Source organism: Castanea sativa, chromosome 7, assembly GCF_040712315.1.
Source record: "Castanea sativa cultivar Marrone di Chiusa Pesio chromosome 7, ASM4071231v1".
Lineage (NCBI taxonomy): Eukaryota > Viridiplantae > Streptophyta > Magnoliopsida > Fagales > Fagaceae > Castanea > Castanea sativa.
The window spans coordinates 10,410,403-10,425,262 of record NC_134019.1 but is presented as its reverse complement, the minus strand read 5'-3'; the positions used below and the strand labels follow the sequence as shown (position 1 = coordinate 10,425,262).

The 14,860-nt window shown below is 33.6% G+C and overlaps 1 pseudogene; it reads left to right on the top strand.

Annotated features, from left to right (window-relative positions):
* Nucleotides 1-13,009: 13,009 nt before the first annotated feature.
* On the top strand, nt 13,010-14,639 carry LOC142642125 (UDP-glycosyltransferase 43-like; annotated as a pseudogene).
* The last annotated feature ends 221 nt before the right edge of the window (nt 14,640-14,860 follow it).

Sequence of the window (14,860 nt, the reverse complement as noted above, 5' to 3'; positions counted from 1 at the left end):
GGTGAGAATGAGGACCAAACCTTCATAACTGATGAGATTATTAAGCTTCTTCAATTTAGGAAAAAAGATAAAGGAAAACCTCCTAGGAAATCTAAATCCTCAAGGAAGGGCAAGAATGAGAAACTCCTCATCCAATGCCATGAGTGCAAAGGTTTTGATCATATAAGGATAGAATGCCCAAACTATATTATGAGGGAAAACACTAAGAATTTAAAAGATAAAGGGTTGGTTGTTACCTGGAGTGATACTGAGAATGACTTATTTGATGAGTATGTGGATGAATGTGGTCACGTTATGACCTTTGCTACCTCAACCAATAAGGTGATTGTGGTGAGTGCTAGTGGCGGTGAAGATTTTTCTAATGGTGAAGTACCCAAGAAGTTGACCCTTCAAGAAGCCTATGATAAGCTATGCACTGAAATTATAAAATCTGAAAGGACTTCTCATCTTTGTAGAAAAGAGCTTAATGAGGTGAAAACTGAAAAAGCTGATTTGTTAGTCAAACTAGATGAGACTACAAAATTAGTTGAGACTCTTGTTGTGGAGAACACCTCATTAGAAGAGAAGATCAAGAATATCGAGGTTGAGCTTAGTCAAGCTAGAACTCAAATAGAGAGGATGTCTAGTGCAAATCTTGATGAGGTATTGAATGCTCAAAAGCCTAGATTTAATAAGACAGGCTTAGGATATACTGTTTCCTTCAACCCTTCCTCTTCTACGGCTTCTGGATCAAGGACTGTCTTTGTGCCCCAATCTGACAAAGGTAATAAATGTATGAAATCCAAAATTGATCTGGCTAATTCTAAATCTTTTGTTAGACCTCATGTTTGTCACCATTGTGGTGTTTTTAGAAACATCCGTCCTAATTGCTTTAAGTTGTTTCTTCAAAAGTAAGTGTCCAAACGGTCACAAGTTTCTTTTCCAGGACCTATACCTTTGTTTGGAAGGTTATTAAAACCCTTGAGCTTTTTAACTCAATTTTAGAAGAATTTTAATTCTTCTATGTCCTTTAGTAGACATACTAGGACACGTGCCTTTTTATCTTCATGGACAAAGACTCATGGTGTATGGGTGAGAAATGAGTCTAAGACTTAATTGTCTTTCCTGTTTGTCCTCTGTTTTAATTCTTTCTATTTAAAGTAGGACTTTCTGTGCTTGATTTCTTATCTGCTTTTGGAATCATGCTTTCATGCGTCTGCATCTTTCTTTCATGCATCTACATCTTTCTTTCATGCTTTCATGTTGTTTGTCTGTTTTTGTTTGGTTGTTTAGTTTTTATTTTGTTTAGTTTTTATTTTGTTTTGTTTTCAAAATAAAAAAATTCAGAAAAATATAAAAACAATGCGTGTTTGTGTACATTGGTATTTGTATACTTTGAATGGCCATTAAGGCAAAATTTTCTAAATTTTGTATCTTTTGTAACTTAGATGAGCATCTCTATACATAACTAAGTAAGTGAGCTTTGTGACTCTTTGTTTGTGATGAGTAAGGTTAAGTGATCTCAAGTACTTAACACTTGTATCACTATTTTTGATAAGAAGGACTAGAAAATCCTAAGAGAAAGGCATAAATAACCATCTCACCATTGTTACCCGTTAATCATGAAATGACATTTGTATGCTTCAGTATAGCAAAAGTGTAATGTTAAAAAATTTAACGTAATTGGGTATTTCTTTTCTCTCTCTTATATGCCTATGCATGATATGCTTAATAAAAAAAAATGCAAAGAAAAATAAAAGCAAAAAATTAAAATGCTTTATATATGATTGCAAGCGTGTATTCTAGAAGTTGTGGGAGTTATAGCACGTACCTCGAAGGTGATAGTTCCTATTAAGCAGTTATGATCGTGTGTGAATTAAATTGATTTACTCATATCCCAAATCGTCATAACATAGAGACATTTATGCAATCTTGCGATATTTTTCACACACAACATGCAATATTCTTTGCTACTTTTGATACATGTGCAGGTACAATGTGATTTAGTTATCACAAGGTTTACATGTGTTAATGTATGCTCACTAAACTGTGTCAACTTATTTTTGAAATATAAAATTGGTTAGACTTTTTTAGTGTGTGTGTGTGTGTTTTGGATCTAAATGCATGACATTTTTCTTGTTGAGAGATGTTTTTGAGAGCTTAACATGTTGTTTGGATTTTTGGTTGTGTAGCATACTTGATTGCATTCATGTTTATGTTTTTCTTTTCTTGAAAAATTGTCTTTAAGCAATCTCGATGGCTGCTGGATACCTCTCGATAGCTAGGCTATCTATCGAGATTTTTCAGCTTCTCTTTATCACAATCTCGATAGCTTCTCTTTCCATTGAGAAAGTTTGTGTCTCCTTGATAACTGTTCGATGGTTGTGTAGCATGCTTGATTGCATTCATGTTTGTGTTTTTCTTTTCTTGAAAATTGTCTTTAAGCAATCTCGACGACTATTGGATACCTCTCGACAGCTAGGCCATCTATCGAGATTTTTCAGCTTCTCTTTATCGCAATCTCGATAGCTTCTCTTTCCATCGAGAATGCTTTTGTCTCCTTGATAGCTGTTCGATCCATCGAGGTCAGCTCGATAGCTGCTCGACACCTCTCGATCCATCGAGATCCTCTTGCATGCATTTTTTTTTTCATGTTTTGCATCTTTCTTTTATCTTGTCATCCATAGCATATTGTTTCATTACATTAACGCATTTATATGGATTCCTTGTGCCCTCTTGATCATCTTTATATTTCTTGGGTGAAGCTTTCTAGCTTCTTGTACCCTTTCTCAACCATAACAAAAAGGGGGAGAAATTGTTGTAAATATGTGGTTTCTTTTTAAGATTCTACATGTCAGGGGGAGAAATTCATGTCTCTGTAAGAGAGAGTTGTTTTTCATCTTATTAGGGGGAGTGCTGCTTATCTCCTTGTTGTTGTAGGAGCTTCATGCATTTATATGGATTCCTTGTGCCCTCTTGATCATCTTTGATCATCTTTATATTTCTTGGATGAAGCTTTCTAGCTTCTTGTATCCTTTGTCAATCATGACAAAAAGGGGGAGAAATTGTGGTAAATATGTGGTTTCTTTTTAAAATTCTACATGTTTGGGGGAGAAATACATGCCTTTGTGAGGGGGAGTTGTGTTTCATCTTGTTAGGGGGAGTGTTGCTTATCTCCTTGTTGTTGTAGGAGCTTCTTTTAGCTTCTTCTTCTTGTACATCGGTCTTGTGATCATGTTTACATACATTGTGCTTATCTTTGATATATATATGATGATGTATGTCTTCTTCACCTATCTCTACATGTGTTGTTTCTTTTCTATCTTTATACATATGTTTCTTTCTTGTATGCAATCTTTTATTTTTGTCTCACACTAAGATGCCTTGATGAGTTTTGTTTAAGTGTTTCAGAAATACAAGTTGTCAAAGTCTTCATTGCTATGAACTCTCTTCTTGCAAAGTTTTTTAAGAGTTTGTATTATGATAGATTTTATTATATTCAACAAGTGAGAATGAGTTAAGTGATTTATGACTTCTCTCATATGTTCATTTTTTTATTGTGGTTTTGTCACGGATTTCCAAAGGGGGAGATTATTAAGGACATATTTTATATAATTGGCTAATCCTTTGACAAAAATGTACTTTACTTGTAATTGGGTAGATCTAGGATGAGTTTAATACTTCAAAGAACAAGAGTTCAAGTCTAGTATTGAAGCAATGCAAATTTGTCCAAGAAACAAGTGCAAAAGTACTGATTCATTAAAGCTCAACAGATAGCTATTTATCGAGGCTCGACAAATACTATCTACTGAGGTATCTATCGAGAATTACAAAATTCATATTTCTAGATCTGATTTTCGGCTCATACTTATGTATTTGTGTAGGGTTTCTTTTCTCACAACGCTAGACATATATAAGACTTATTTTAGAGGCCGTTACAGAAGAGAATACAAGGAGAATACATGCAAAAGGTGACCAATGTCTTATTCTCTCTAAAAGAAGTTACTGCGTCTTTGCGCTTTAGGGTTTTGTAATCACGTGCTTTTTGATCTTTGTTGTTGATGAAGTGAAGAACTTTGCAGCCAAAAATCTTCCTCAAGTTGATGAGTGACTCACATACTGGAATTTGTATAAAGGAGTTAGTCACGTACTGGGATCTGTGCATCAAATGGTGACGTTCATATATTGAAGAATTCAGAGGTTCTGAAGTGGTAGAAGGTTTCTACTATAAGTTCATCTACAGGGATTGTAGAATTTAGGGACAAAGGTTTGTACTAGATCTGAAACTTCTTTTTACTATAGTGAATTGCTTTTTGGGACGATTTTCCCCAAGTTTTTTACTGTGGAACTAGTTTGTTTCATTGGTTTTCATAGGTTATCATTTCTTGTCTTATTTACTTTTCTATTGTGCATGATATTGACATGATATTAATATTTGTTTGTTTTAATAAGTTTTATTTATAATAAATCTAATTAATAATTTAGGTTTAAAACTTGTTAATTCTATCAACCGAAGTCTAAATTTCCCAACACTTTTAAAGGACCTAATAATTTCTTGTGGTTCTGTTGGTTATACTTAATCATGTAAATTATTTAATAGACTTGATGACGAGGTAAATATCAAAATCACTTATTTAAAATCTTGAAACCATCATGGGGCCATAATGGTTCCAAGATTTTAAAAAATTATTATTTTTATATATATACACACACTTATGCTCCCCATCCAAATTAGAATAGTTATATATATATATATATATATATATATATATATATATATATATATATATGTGTATAAAATTATTATTTTTAAATATATCATTATTATAAGAAAGTCTAGGGCTTTTTGTTTTCATTTACATAGAATCACAATTCTGTTAAGTGAATGATGAGTTGCATTGGTTACCATCCACCCATGGTTGATGGTTATATATAGCTTATTTTATAAAGAATTATATGTATAAGTTGGTTTTGAAAATAAACCAGTATATAAATTTATATAGAATTTTATTAACATATTTAAACTTTTAAAAAAATATTTAATGAAAAAATAACTAATTTTCTTTTTCAATTTTCATAAATATTTTTTAAAAATGTATAGAACTATTTGTATAAACAGTAAACACAATTTAGCATATCTGTTCTCATGTGTTTCCGTACATGTAAATTATTGTACTGCATGAATTTTGATAACTATCGTAAATATATATAATTCTTAATTGATTTAAGGTTGATAGTTGAAGTTCAGGCATCATTTTCCTAAAGCAGTGTGTAACAAGCACAGTTTGTCAGATCATACGTCCAATCCATCTCTCTTTTGATGGGTTTTTTGCACAGTTAGGCGTGAACTACAAGAAGCTTTTGGAAGTCCTTTGTGGGTTCGGAGCTCTTTCACAATTATAAATTCACACACTCTCTCTTTCTCTGTGTTAAAGAAGCTGTCTTTTACTCTCTTCTATCTGAATCTGACTACTCCACACACTATCTCTCTTTCTCTGAGTCACAATATTCTCTCTTTGTAAGCTTATTGGGTTCTGTTTGGTTTTGTTAAGGGAAGCAAAATCTAAGTCAGAAACATTATGACAATGTCTTGTTTGTGTCAATGCTTTTAGTGTTATCATTTGTCTCAGAGTTAAAAACCTTCAAAAAAAAGGAAAAAGTTATTGTGCACTTATTTGGAAATTGCTGTCTTCCTTCAAGAAATCTCCACATTTGGAAAAAGGCCAATGCATCATATTTGGAAAATTATGTTCTCCTCCAAGCAACCTCTCTATCTCTATCTCTCTCTCTCTCTCTCAGGTGTGTGTGCGTGTGAGATTTCGTTTTTGATATTTGATTTTCTTTCCATATTAACTTAGTTTACTGTTTGTTTATTTTTTATTGTCCTATCACCCATGTACTCTAAAGTGTAAAGTTTAAAGATCGTTCTTTCTCTTTTCTCTTGTCCATTTATTTGGTTAGAATTGGACCATTTGACTTGGGCATAAGTTCATTAATTTTCCTCTTATTGGTTAAAGTTATTATTTTTATTGAAGAAAGTTGTTTGATTGAGTAATTAAAACATGATATTTTAATTGAAAGGTCACATACGATTTTTTTTTTTTTTTAATGTACATGAAAATATTTACCCAAGGAAACTTCCAAAACATGTTAGTATACCAGTTCAATTCTTTGGAAAGAAAAGTGAGGGCATAGAAAATAATAGAAAGAAAATGGAAGATTTTGTAAATTTTTTTTCTTGTGTGATAGAATAGAAAAGTGGAGGGAAGAAAAAATGAAATATTTTTTTAATTTTTTTTCTTCATAAATACTCTTTATTTTTCATGTCTCTATCAACTCTTCTTTCTCACTCATGGGGTGGCATGGGTGCTTTCATTTGAATGTGCAATTTTATAAACGTGATTGGGCTTCTAGCAATGGCTAATGGTCTTGATTGGGTGATTTTGTTGTGTGGGTCTTGATGGGTGCTTAATTGAGTGGATTAAATGCTTTGGGTAGTGATGGGCTTTTGCATGTCGGAGGTTTTGACAGAGTTTTGATTGAATGGGGAAAGGGCTTTGCTTTTAGGTGAGGTGCATTGAACATTGGGTTTTGAAAAATGAATGGGGATTGGGCTTCAATTTTTATACCTGAAAGCCTTAAAAATAATTCTACCAACTTCTACATTTTTATTATCCTTTTCAACCAGTTAATAGGTGAGTTGCAAAAATATTAAAACAGGTGGTGAAATAGCCGAAGGCTACATTTGGTGGTGGTTGAGTTCAGGTTGTATTGTACTAGAAGTTAAGAAGGAACTCATGAGTTTGTTGGTCTGTAATATGTGTTTTAAGAGCGAATTATTAGGCATAGGGCTGAATTTAAGGGTATAAGGAGAGAAGTCAACCTTACTATACTTTTTGGATTTTGGGCAAGGTTTGGTTTATATTTAAGATCTTAGGGTTACCTATATGATGCAATTCAGAAACACGACCTGGCTACCTACTTGGTTTGATCAAATTGACTTCAGGAACACAGTGAGTTAATTATTGAGTTTCCCATGTCTTCCTCGAAGGCTCAAGGCCTCAAACCCAAACAAAGTAAAAGAAAATTTGGATTAAACGAGGTAATGGATGAACCCAAACCAGTGGGGTTGGTCAGAGACACTCCAAAAGTTAATTAGTGAAGAAATATCCCAAGTATGCTACAAAAGAAAATTTTCAACGTAACAAGATTGAATGTGCACACCTTTGTTCATAGATTAGAGAGAGGGGCTTTTATAAAGTTTTGAATGGAGTTGGTGTTTGGTTCTTCATATAAGTGGAAAAGAACTTGACAATACACCATCCCTTCACACCAACTAAGAGAATGTACTACTAAGTTTTTTTTTTGTTTTTTTTAACAAGATATAATTTTTACTTTAGCCTAATCTAAAGTGTATATGTGTGTGAAGTTTCCTTCTGGAGGCTTAAACTCTAGTTCTTACCCCTTACATTCCACAAGCATTTAATGCAAAAGTGGTGGCAATTGCTTAGGACAATTAATGCTGATGTAATGAGATATGTGGTCTTTCTTAGGCCCTCCTATTGAAGTAGGGGTACTCTTTTTTTTTTGTTGAGAAACGAAGTAGGGGTACTCAATTGAAGAGCTTTGAACAATATCGATCAAGGTCTAGGGCCTTTACTTCTCATAGTGTTTGGCAGCCTTGTGCCACATGCTTCCTATTTGAGAGGGCCTTTCTTTGGATTCAAATTGGTGCACAAAGAATGTTAAACGGTAAAGCAAAGTAAGGTCACCCATAGATGTGGTCTCGAGCTAGATGCTAACCCTTAAGGGCTTGTTTAGAGGCTTGTTGGTCCTAGGCTTTATTCGCGCGCGCGCGCGCGCACAGAGAGAGAGAGAGAGAGAGAGAGAGAGAGAGAGAGAGAGAGAGAGAGAGAGAGAGAGAGAGAGAGAGAGAGAGAGAGTATAAGTATCTTTTTTTTTTCTTTGTTGCTAATTATCTTATTCATCCAATTTATTAAAAAATAAAATCCAATACAATGATTTTTTTTTATCCTTTTTACCGAGCAAAGTTTAAGTATTATTCGAAAATTTGACAATAAAAATGGTAAATTACAAATTACTCAATATATTTAACCTATATTATAATTTAGGACACGAATTTGAAAATGTTAAATTCATTTTTTATATTTAGATATCATTGAATTTAAATTCAGGGCTGGCCCTTTCTTTAGGCCAGTTAGGCCACTGCCTAAGGCCCCTAAGTGGAAGGGGGGGCCCAAAATTTTGAAAAAGAAGGGGTACTAAAAAAAAAATTAGATTCAAATGAATCCAAAAAAATTTGGCACGTCCCTGTGACCAAAGAACAAAAATTCATATATCCGGTTAAACATTGGTACCACAAAATATTCTTTGGTCTAAACAAAATTAATTGTCCTAAAAATAACATCATTATCCTTTAGACAAACCAAAAATCAACAAAGATAAACTACAAATACAGTCTAAGAAATTAACCACAAAACAATCATAAATCAAAACAAATAAAAAGTCTCAAATCTCTAAAATTATTACCGTTTCTCTTTCTCATTCTTACTCTTTGCCTCTTTCTCCCAGCATCTCTCATTCTTTCTCTCCACTGGTCTTAAATCCTAATCTTAAATCCTTCTATTGCTGGCTTAGGCCCTCCGATTTGAATTTGAAGACTCTGAACTGAGGATTGAGTCACTGAGGTATAGTTTCTCTTTCTTATCTTCTTATTTGTACAAGACTACCTGGGGGCGCTGGGCCAGTTTCTATTCTACTTGAGTTGCTGGCTATTGGGCCTTAAAGTAGGTTTTTTTTTTCTTCTTCGTTATAGGTGTAATAGGATCTGTTTTGTTTTTAGTGGGTGGTCTTATCTAATAAGACGTGTGGCCATCTTCTTGTCTGGCTAGGCTTCTTGTTGGGCATGGATTTTTTTATTTATTTAAATTTTAATCTTGCGTTTATATATATTGATTATTGGTAATATAATGAATAAGTTTTTATTTATACAAATTGAGATTGCTAAAAATTTCTTGTTGTTCGGTGAAATTACAACAATATTTTTTATATAAAATTATAAATTGAGATCTATTGCTCTACACTCGAAGGTTATTTTTTATTCCAATCTTTATAAATATATTGTTTAATTAGAAATGTTTACTAGAAAATATTTATTTGGATATGAAAAACTTAAAATTAATAAAATCATATCTAAGATTGACATGTTCCAAGAAAGATCAAGTGAATTAATTATATTATCGATTGAAAATGAGATGTTAGAAGAACTTGAATACAAAAAGTTATTTAGTTAATTTGTATCTCAGAAGGCAAGAAAAATAGATTTTAAGTGAAATATATTATAATGTAAAAATATTAAATAAAGATTAATTTAATTAATATATAAATATAATAAAATGCCAAATTTTAATTCTCACTTTAAGCCCTAAAATGTCTAGGGTCCGGCCTTGTTTAAATCTATGAGATCTGCTTTATGATAATTTTTTTTTATCATCAAACTAAGAAAACAGTTTGTTTTAGACTGAAATGAAAGAGTTTCATTCAAATTGAACCTTTTTTTTACTTTACAAAAATCCGCTTTATTTTTCCTAAGTTTCTCTCTCAACTCTTCTTTCTCACTCATGGCCTCACGGGGTGGCTGGGTGCTTCGCGGTAGCCGAATTTGAAGGTATGGCGGTGGATTTGAGGGGATTTGGCACTTTGGGTTCTCTAACAATGGTCTTTATTGGGTCATATTGTTATGTGGGTCTTGATGGGTGTTTGGTTGAGTGGGTTAGTTATATTGGGCAGTGATGAACTTTTTACAGAATTTGGGCCTTCATGTGGGGGTTTTTGACAGAGTTTTCATTGAATTGGGTTTGGAAGAATGAATAGTAATGGGGCTTCAATTGTATCTGCACGCCTTAAAACATAAATACATAATCTTAACCTTGAACTTCTATCCATTTCAACCAATTAATTTCAGAGTTGCAAAAACAGGTGGTGAAATAGCTGAAGGCTACATGTGGTTGTTGAGTTCAGGTTGTGTTGTAGAAATCAAAGAAGGAATACATGAGTTTGTTGGTTTGTTGCATGTGTTTTAAGAGAGAATTATTAGGAATAAGGCTGAAACTTAAGGGTATAAAGAGAGAAGTTAACCTGACTACACTTTTTGGACTTTTGGCTATGGGATTCGGTTTTATATTCGAGAGCTTGGGGTTATCTACATTATGCAGCTGTATTTAGGAACACAATCTGGTTACCAATGTGGGTTGATTGAATTGACTTCAGGAACACATTGAGTTAATTATTGAGTTTGCCGGATCTTCCTCGAACCCAAACAAGGAAAAGAAAAAAAAAAGAACTAAACAAGTTAATGGATGAACTCAAGCTAGTGGGGTTGGTCAGAGACACTCCAAAAGTTAATTAGTGGAGAAATTTCTAAAAACTAGACCCTAGGGACATCCCAAGCTTACCATAAAACCCCTCATCAGATCCTAATCAGATCTTTAATCACTTCATCAACCACAACATTTACTACGCAAAAGTTCTCTCAGCAACTTAAGAGCAACAACATACTAAGGGCTTGGTGTGAACAAGACAGCTCTCTCTCTCTCTCTCTCTCAAAATGGTTTGGATATAAGCATTATTAGAGCATTACTCAATTATATTACTCAATTATTTCAGATTTCGTAAAAGTAGAGAAAAAATATATAACTAATTTTTTTTCCTATATCTCAATTTTTTAAAACTACATCAGTTTTTACCCCAAAATTTAGGATTTTTCTCTAGTAGGGGACCCTAGGTGGTGGCCCTAGACAGTGGCCTAAGTGGCCTAGGCCTAGAGCCGGCCCTAAATTTACCCAATTTACAAATAAAGTGCATTTTAAAAAAAAATTAACCAATTACATATAAAATATGACCCTAACACCCGTTAACATATTGATATCTTACCCATGCCTCCATAAAACTTCCAAAAGACAGAAAAGAAAGCAACTCTTTCTTTTTCTTTTTATAAAAAAAAAAAAAAAAAAAAAAAAAAAAAAAAAAAAAACTAAAGAAAGCTAATCTTTACAAGCCAAGTTGGCTGAACCTGTCCAAATCTATGACTCATAACCACACTTGGTTTTCATCGTGGATCAATTATTATTCCGTACATATTTCTTTACTCAAATTATTTAGCTTATCTGTTTGGAAAAAGCCTATGAACTAAAGGTCATAATAATATAAATTTTTTTTTATTTTTTTATTTTTTTCGGTTATCACCGAAGAATAAAGTCATACAAAGCCATTTTTGATTCGGCAACTCACAATATCACAGGTTTTTTTTGGTGGGATAGTTACAACAACTCTAAAATTTATGATATATCACAATGCTATCCATGAAAGACCAAGTTAATGAACAAATTGTAGTACACAAAGACTCTTACACCTTAATTTGTACGTTCCAATATTTTCAACAGAAATATTAAATATTTAAATCCTACTCTTTCTATTATAACTATCAAATTTATAATAAAAAAAAAGAATAATTGAAATAGTGGATTTAAAATTAAAGTGAAAAATTTTTATTAACTCATTTTTCCATTCATCCCACCTAGTAAAAGAATGAGAGAATTTAAAGTGGTTTTCGTCGGAAACAGCTACTTCCATATATTTCTCATTTCTCCTTCATATTCTCCCTTCCTTAATGAAAACTCCTTTTCCAACCGACCAGGCCACCCTCATTAATACTTCCAACTTTATTCAATCATATTCTACCTTTTACCCCAATAATAATATAATATAAAAGTAAAGCTCTCTCTCTCTCATTATTATTATTATTATTATTATTATATGTTGAGGAAATTGTCGGCGGCTCCCATCAAGGATCAGTACGAGTATTTATTAATCATCAAACATAACTCTGTCGAACAAAGTTTCTATCCAAACTAGTTGAAGAGAAATCATACAAACTCATTATATATTTTTATATTAAGTGTGAATTTTGAAAATCTAACCGTTAGATTGCATGTTCTTATTACATTCTTAATACTTACAAAATTTTAAGAAGATAATAGATCAATTGCTATGTCATCAATTAAATGTTATAATTTCAAGTTTTTGTGATTTAAAGTTGTATATAAAAAATAAGTTAATTGATCAAATAGTAAATAATATCAAATTTGAATGAAATTTGATATGCATGTTAAGAATATAAGGAACATGAAATTCAACGGTTAGATTCTCAAAATTCACACCCAAAAAAGAAATATATGAGAAGTTTGAAGAGTTTCTCTCCAAACTAGTTTGGAGAGAAACTTTGTTCAACTCTATCCCTTATTATAGATGCTTATCGGTAGCTTGTCAGAAAATACACCATATTTTGGGTGCATATTTCTTCCTTTCACAGTTATAGATTCTACCAACTGTGAGAAAAAAATATACACCTCAAACATGATATATTCTCTTAATAGGTCCCGCCAACTATAAGGGGAGAGAGCATATACTTGTTTGAAACATGTATACTTCTTTGCCTGTCCTTTTCTCTTACGAATAAATCATCTTTATTCACCTAAAAAAACTAATTTTTGTCCACTATTAGACAAAAAAAAAAAAAAAAGAGAAAAGATTTCGGCCTTTTTTTTTAGTCTTGGTTCATAGAACCGCAAAAGTCTTATTGATAATTGTTTCGATGCTAGTTTTTCTACCTTTGATAATTCGCCTGTAAATTTAGTTGATGTTTGTAAAGATGACCTCAATGGAATGTATTTGAACACAATTTGTACTGTTGCGTCTTCTTAGTTTTCTTAGTTTTTTTAATGAAGCTTCTTTTCACCAAAAAAAAAAAAAAAAAAAACAGAAAGAAAAAAAAGATGCCAAATCAATTAATTGAAAGCCCATGGAACCCATACTTGTCCATTAATAAATTTGAGGTTGTCTTCAGCACATAAGTCAATAGGGTACCTAAGAATCTAAGATACTTTTTCTAATATGATCCCCTATTCCTTATTCCTTATCTATATAGTCACAACACTACTTCACATTATCATTGCGATGCCCACTACTTCCAAAAGCCATTCTTGATAGGATCAAGCCAAAAATCAAGCAAAGATGACCAAATTCGAGGTTGTGCTCATCGCAACCCCTGGGTTTGGAAACCTTGTTCCCATTGTCGAGTTTGCTCAACGCATAGTCGACCACGACCATCGATTTTCAGCCACAATACTCATCATCAACATGCCCGGGAGACCACTTCTCGACTTGTACATCCAATCACGCGTCGCCACGTCAACCACGAATATCCGATTTGTCCACCTCCCTACGGTAGACTTTCCCCCATCTGATCACTCAAAAATTTTCATAGCCCATGTAACCTCACTCATTGAAAAGCATAAACACCATGTAAAAGAAGCAATCACAAAGCTCATGGCACCCGAGTTGGACTCGGACTCAGAGTCCAACTCAGTCCCACAACTTGCTGGGTTATTCGTTGACATGTTTTGTAGTTCAATCATTGATGTTGCTAAAGAGCTTGACATCCCTTGTTACCTTTACTTTGCCTCTCCAGCTTCGTTTCTTAGCTTTATTCTTCATCTTCCTGTCTTAGACACCCAAACCCAACTCACCACTGAGCTCGCTGAGTCAGATACTAAGTTGGTTATCCCGGGTTTTGTTGACCCGGTTCCCCCAAGTGTGTTTCCTCCAGTAGCGTTTACAGAAGATGGGTACTCCTGCTATATGTACCATGCACTCAGGTACACACAAACAAAGGGTATTGTTATAAATACGCTTCAAGAGCTTGAGTCTCATGCACTTAACTCGTTCTCCACGAGTCAAATGCCACGAGTTATCCAATTGGGCCTGTTCTTGACCTTGTTGGATCAGCCCAATGGCACCCAGATCGAGCTCACCATGAAAGTATTATAAGGTGGCTTGAGGACCAACCTTCATCATCGGTGGTGTTCTTATGCTTTGGTAGTATGGGATGTCTTGATGAACCCCAAGTAAGAGAAATAGCCCACGGGCTTGAACGGGCCGGGTTTCGCTTCTTGTGGTCATTGCGTGAGCCACCTAAAGTCCTATTAGATCAGCCGGATGAATACACGAATATTGAGGAAGTTTTGCCAAATGGGTTCTTGGAACGAACAAGTGAGATTGGTTTGGTGTGTGGGTGGATTTCACAGGTGTCAATTTTAGCTCATAAGGCAATTGGAGGATTTGTGTCACATTGTGGTTGGAACTCAATTTTGGAGAGCTTGTGGCATAGTGTTCCAATTGCAACATGGCCAATTTATGCTGAGCAACAGTTGAATGCCCTTAAGATGGTGAAGGAATTGGGATTAGCAGTGGAGATAAGCTTAGATTATAGGAGGGGAAGCAATAAATTGGTGTTGGCAGAGGAGATAGAAAGAGGAATCAAGTGTCTTATGGATGGTGATGGTGAGGTGAGAAAAAAAGTAGAGGAGATGAGTAAAAAGGCTAAGATGGCTGTGATGGAAAATGGATCATCATATACGTCACTGGGAACTTTGATTGAGGAATTAGCAAACAATATTTAAGAATACGAAGATGGGCCCCTTTATGTCGTGTAAGAATACTATTGAAATACAGTGAATTGTAATTATTGTTAATGCAAATTGCATACTAGTGCATTACGAGGACTTAATTAAAATTTTGAATACTTCGTATATTACAATTGCTTATTGTCCACTCCCCAAACCCCCCCCCCCCCCCCCAAACAGATATTGTAGGTATTATGATTTACCAACGCTTCATTATTATCTTTCTACTATTCACCAAGGCTGTTTAAAAATATATAAGCAAAACATATTTCTTATTTCTTATTTTTATATTTAAAGACATGTCTTTTTTATTCTTATACTAACTTTTTTTTTTCTTC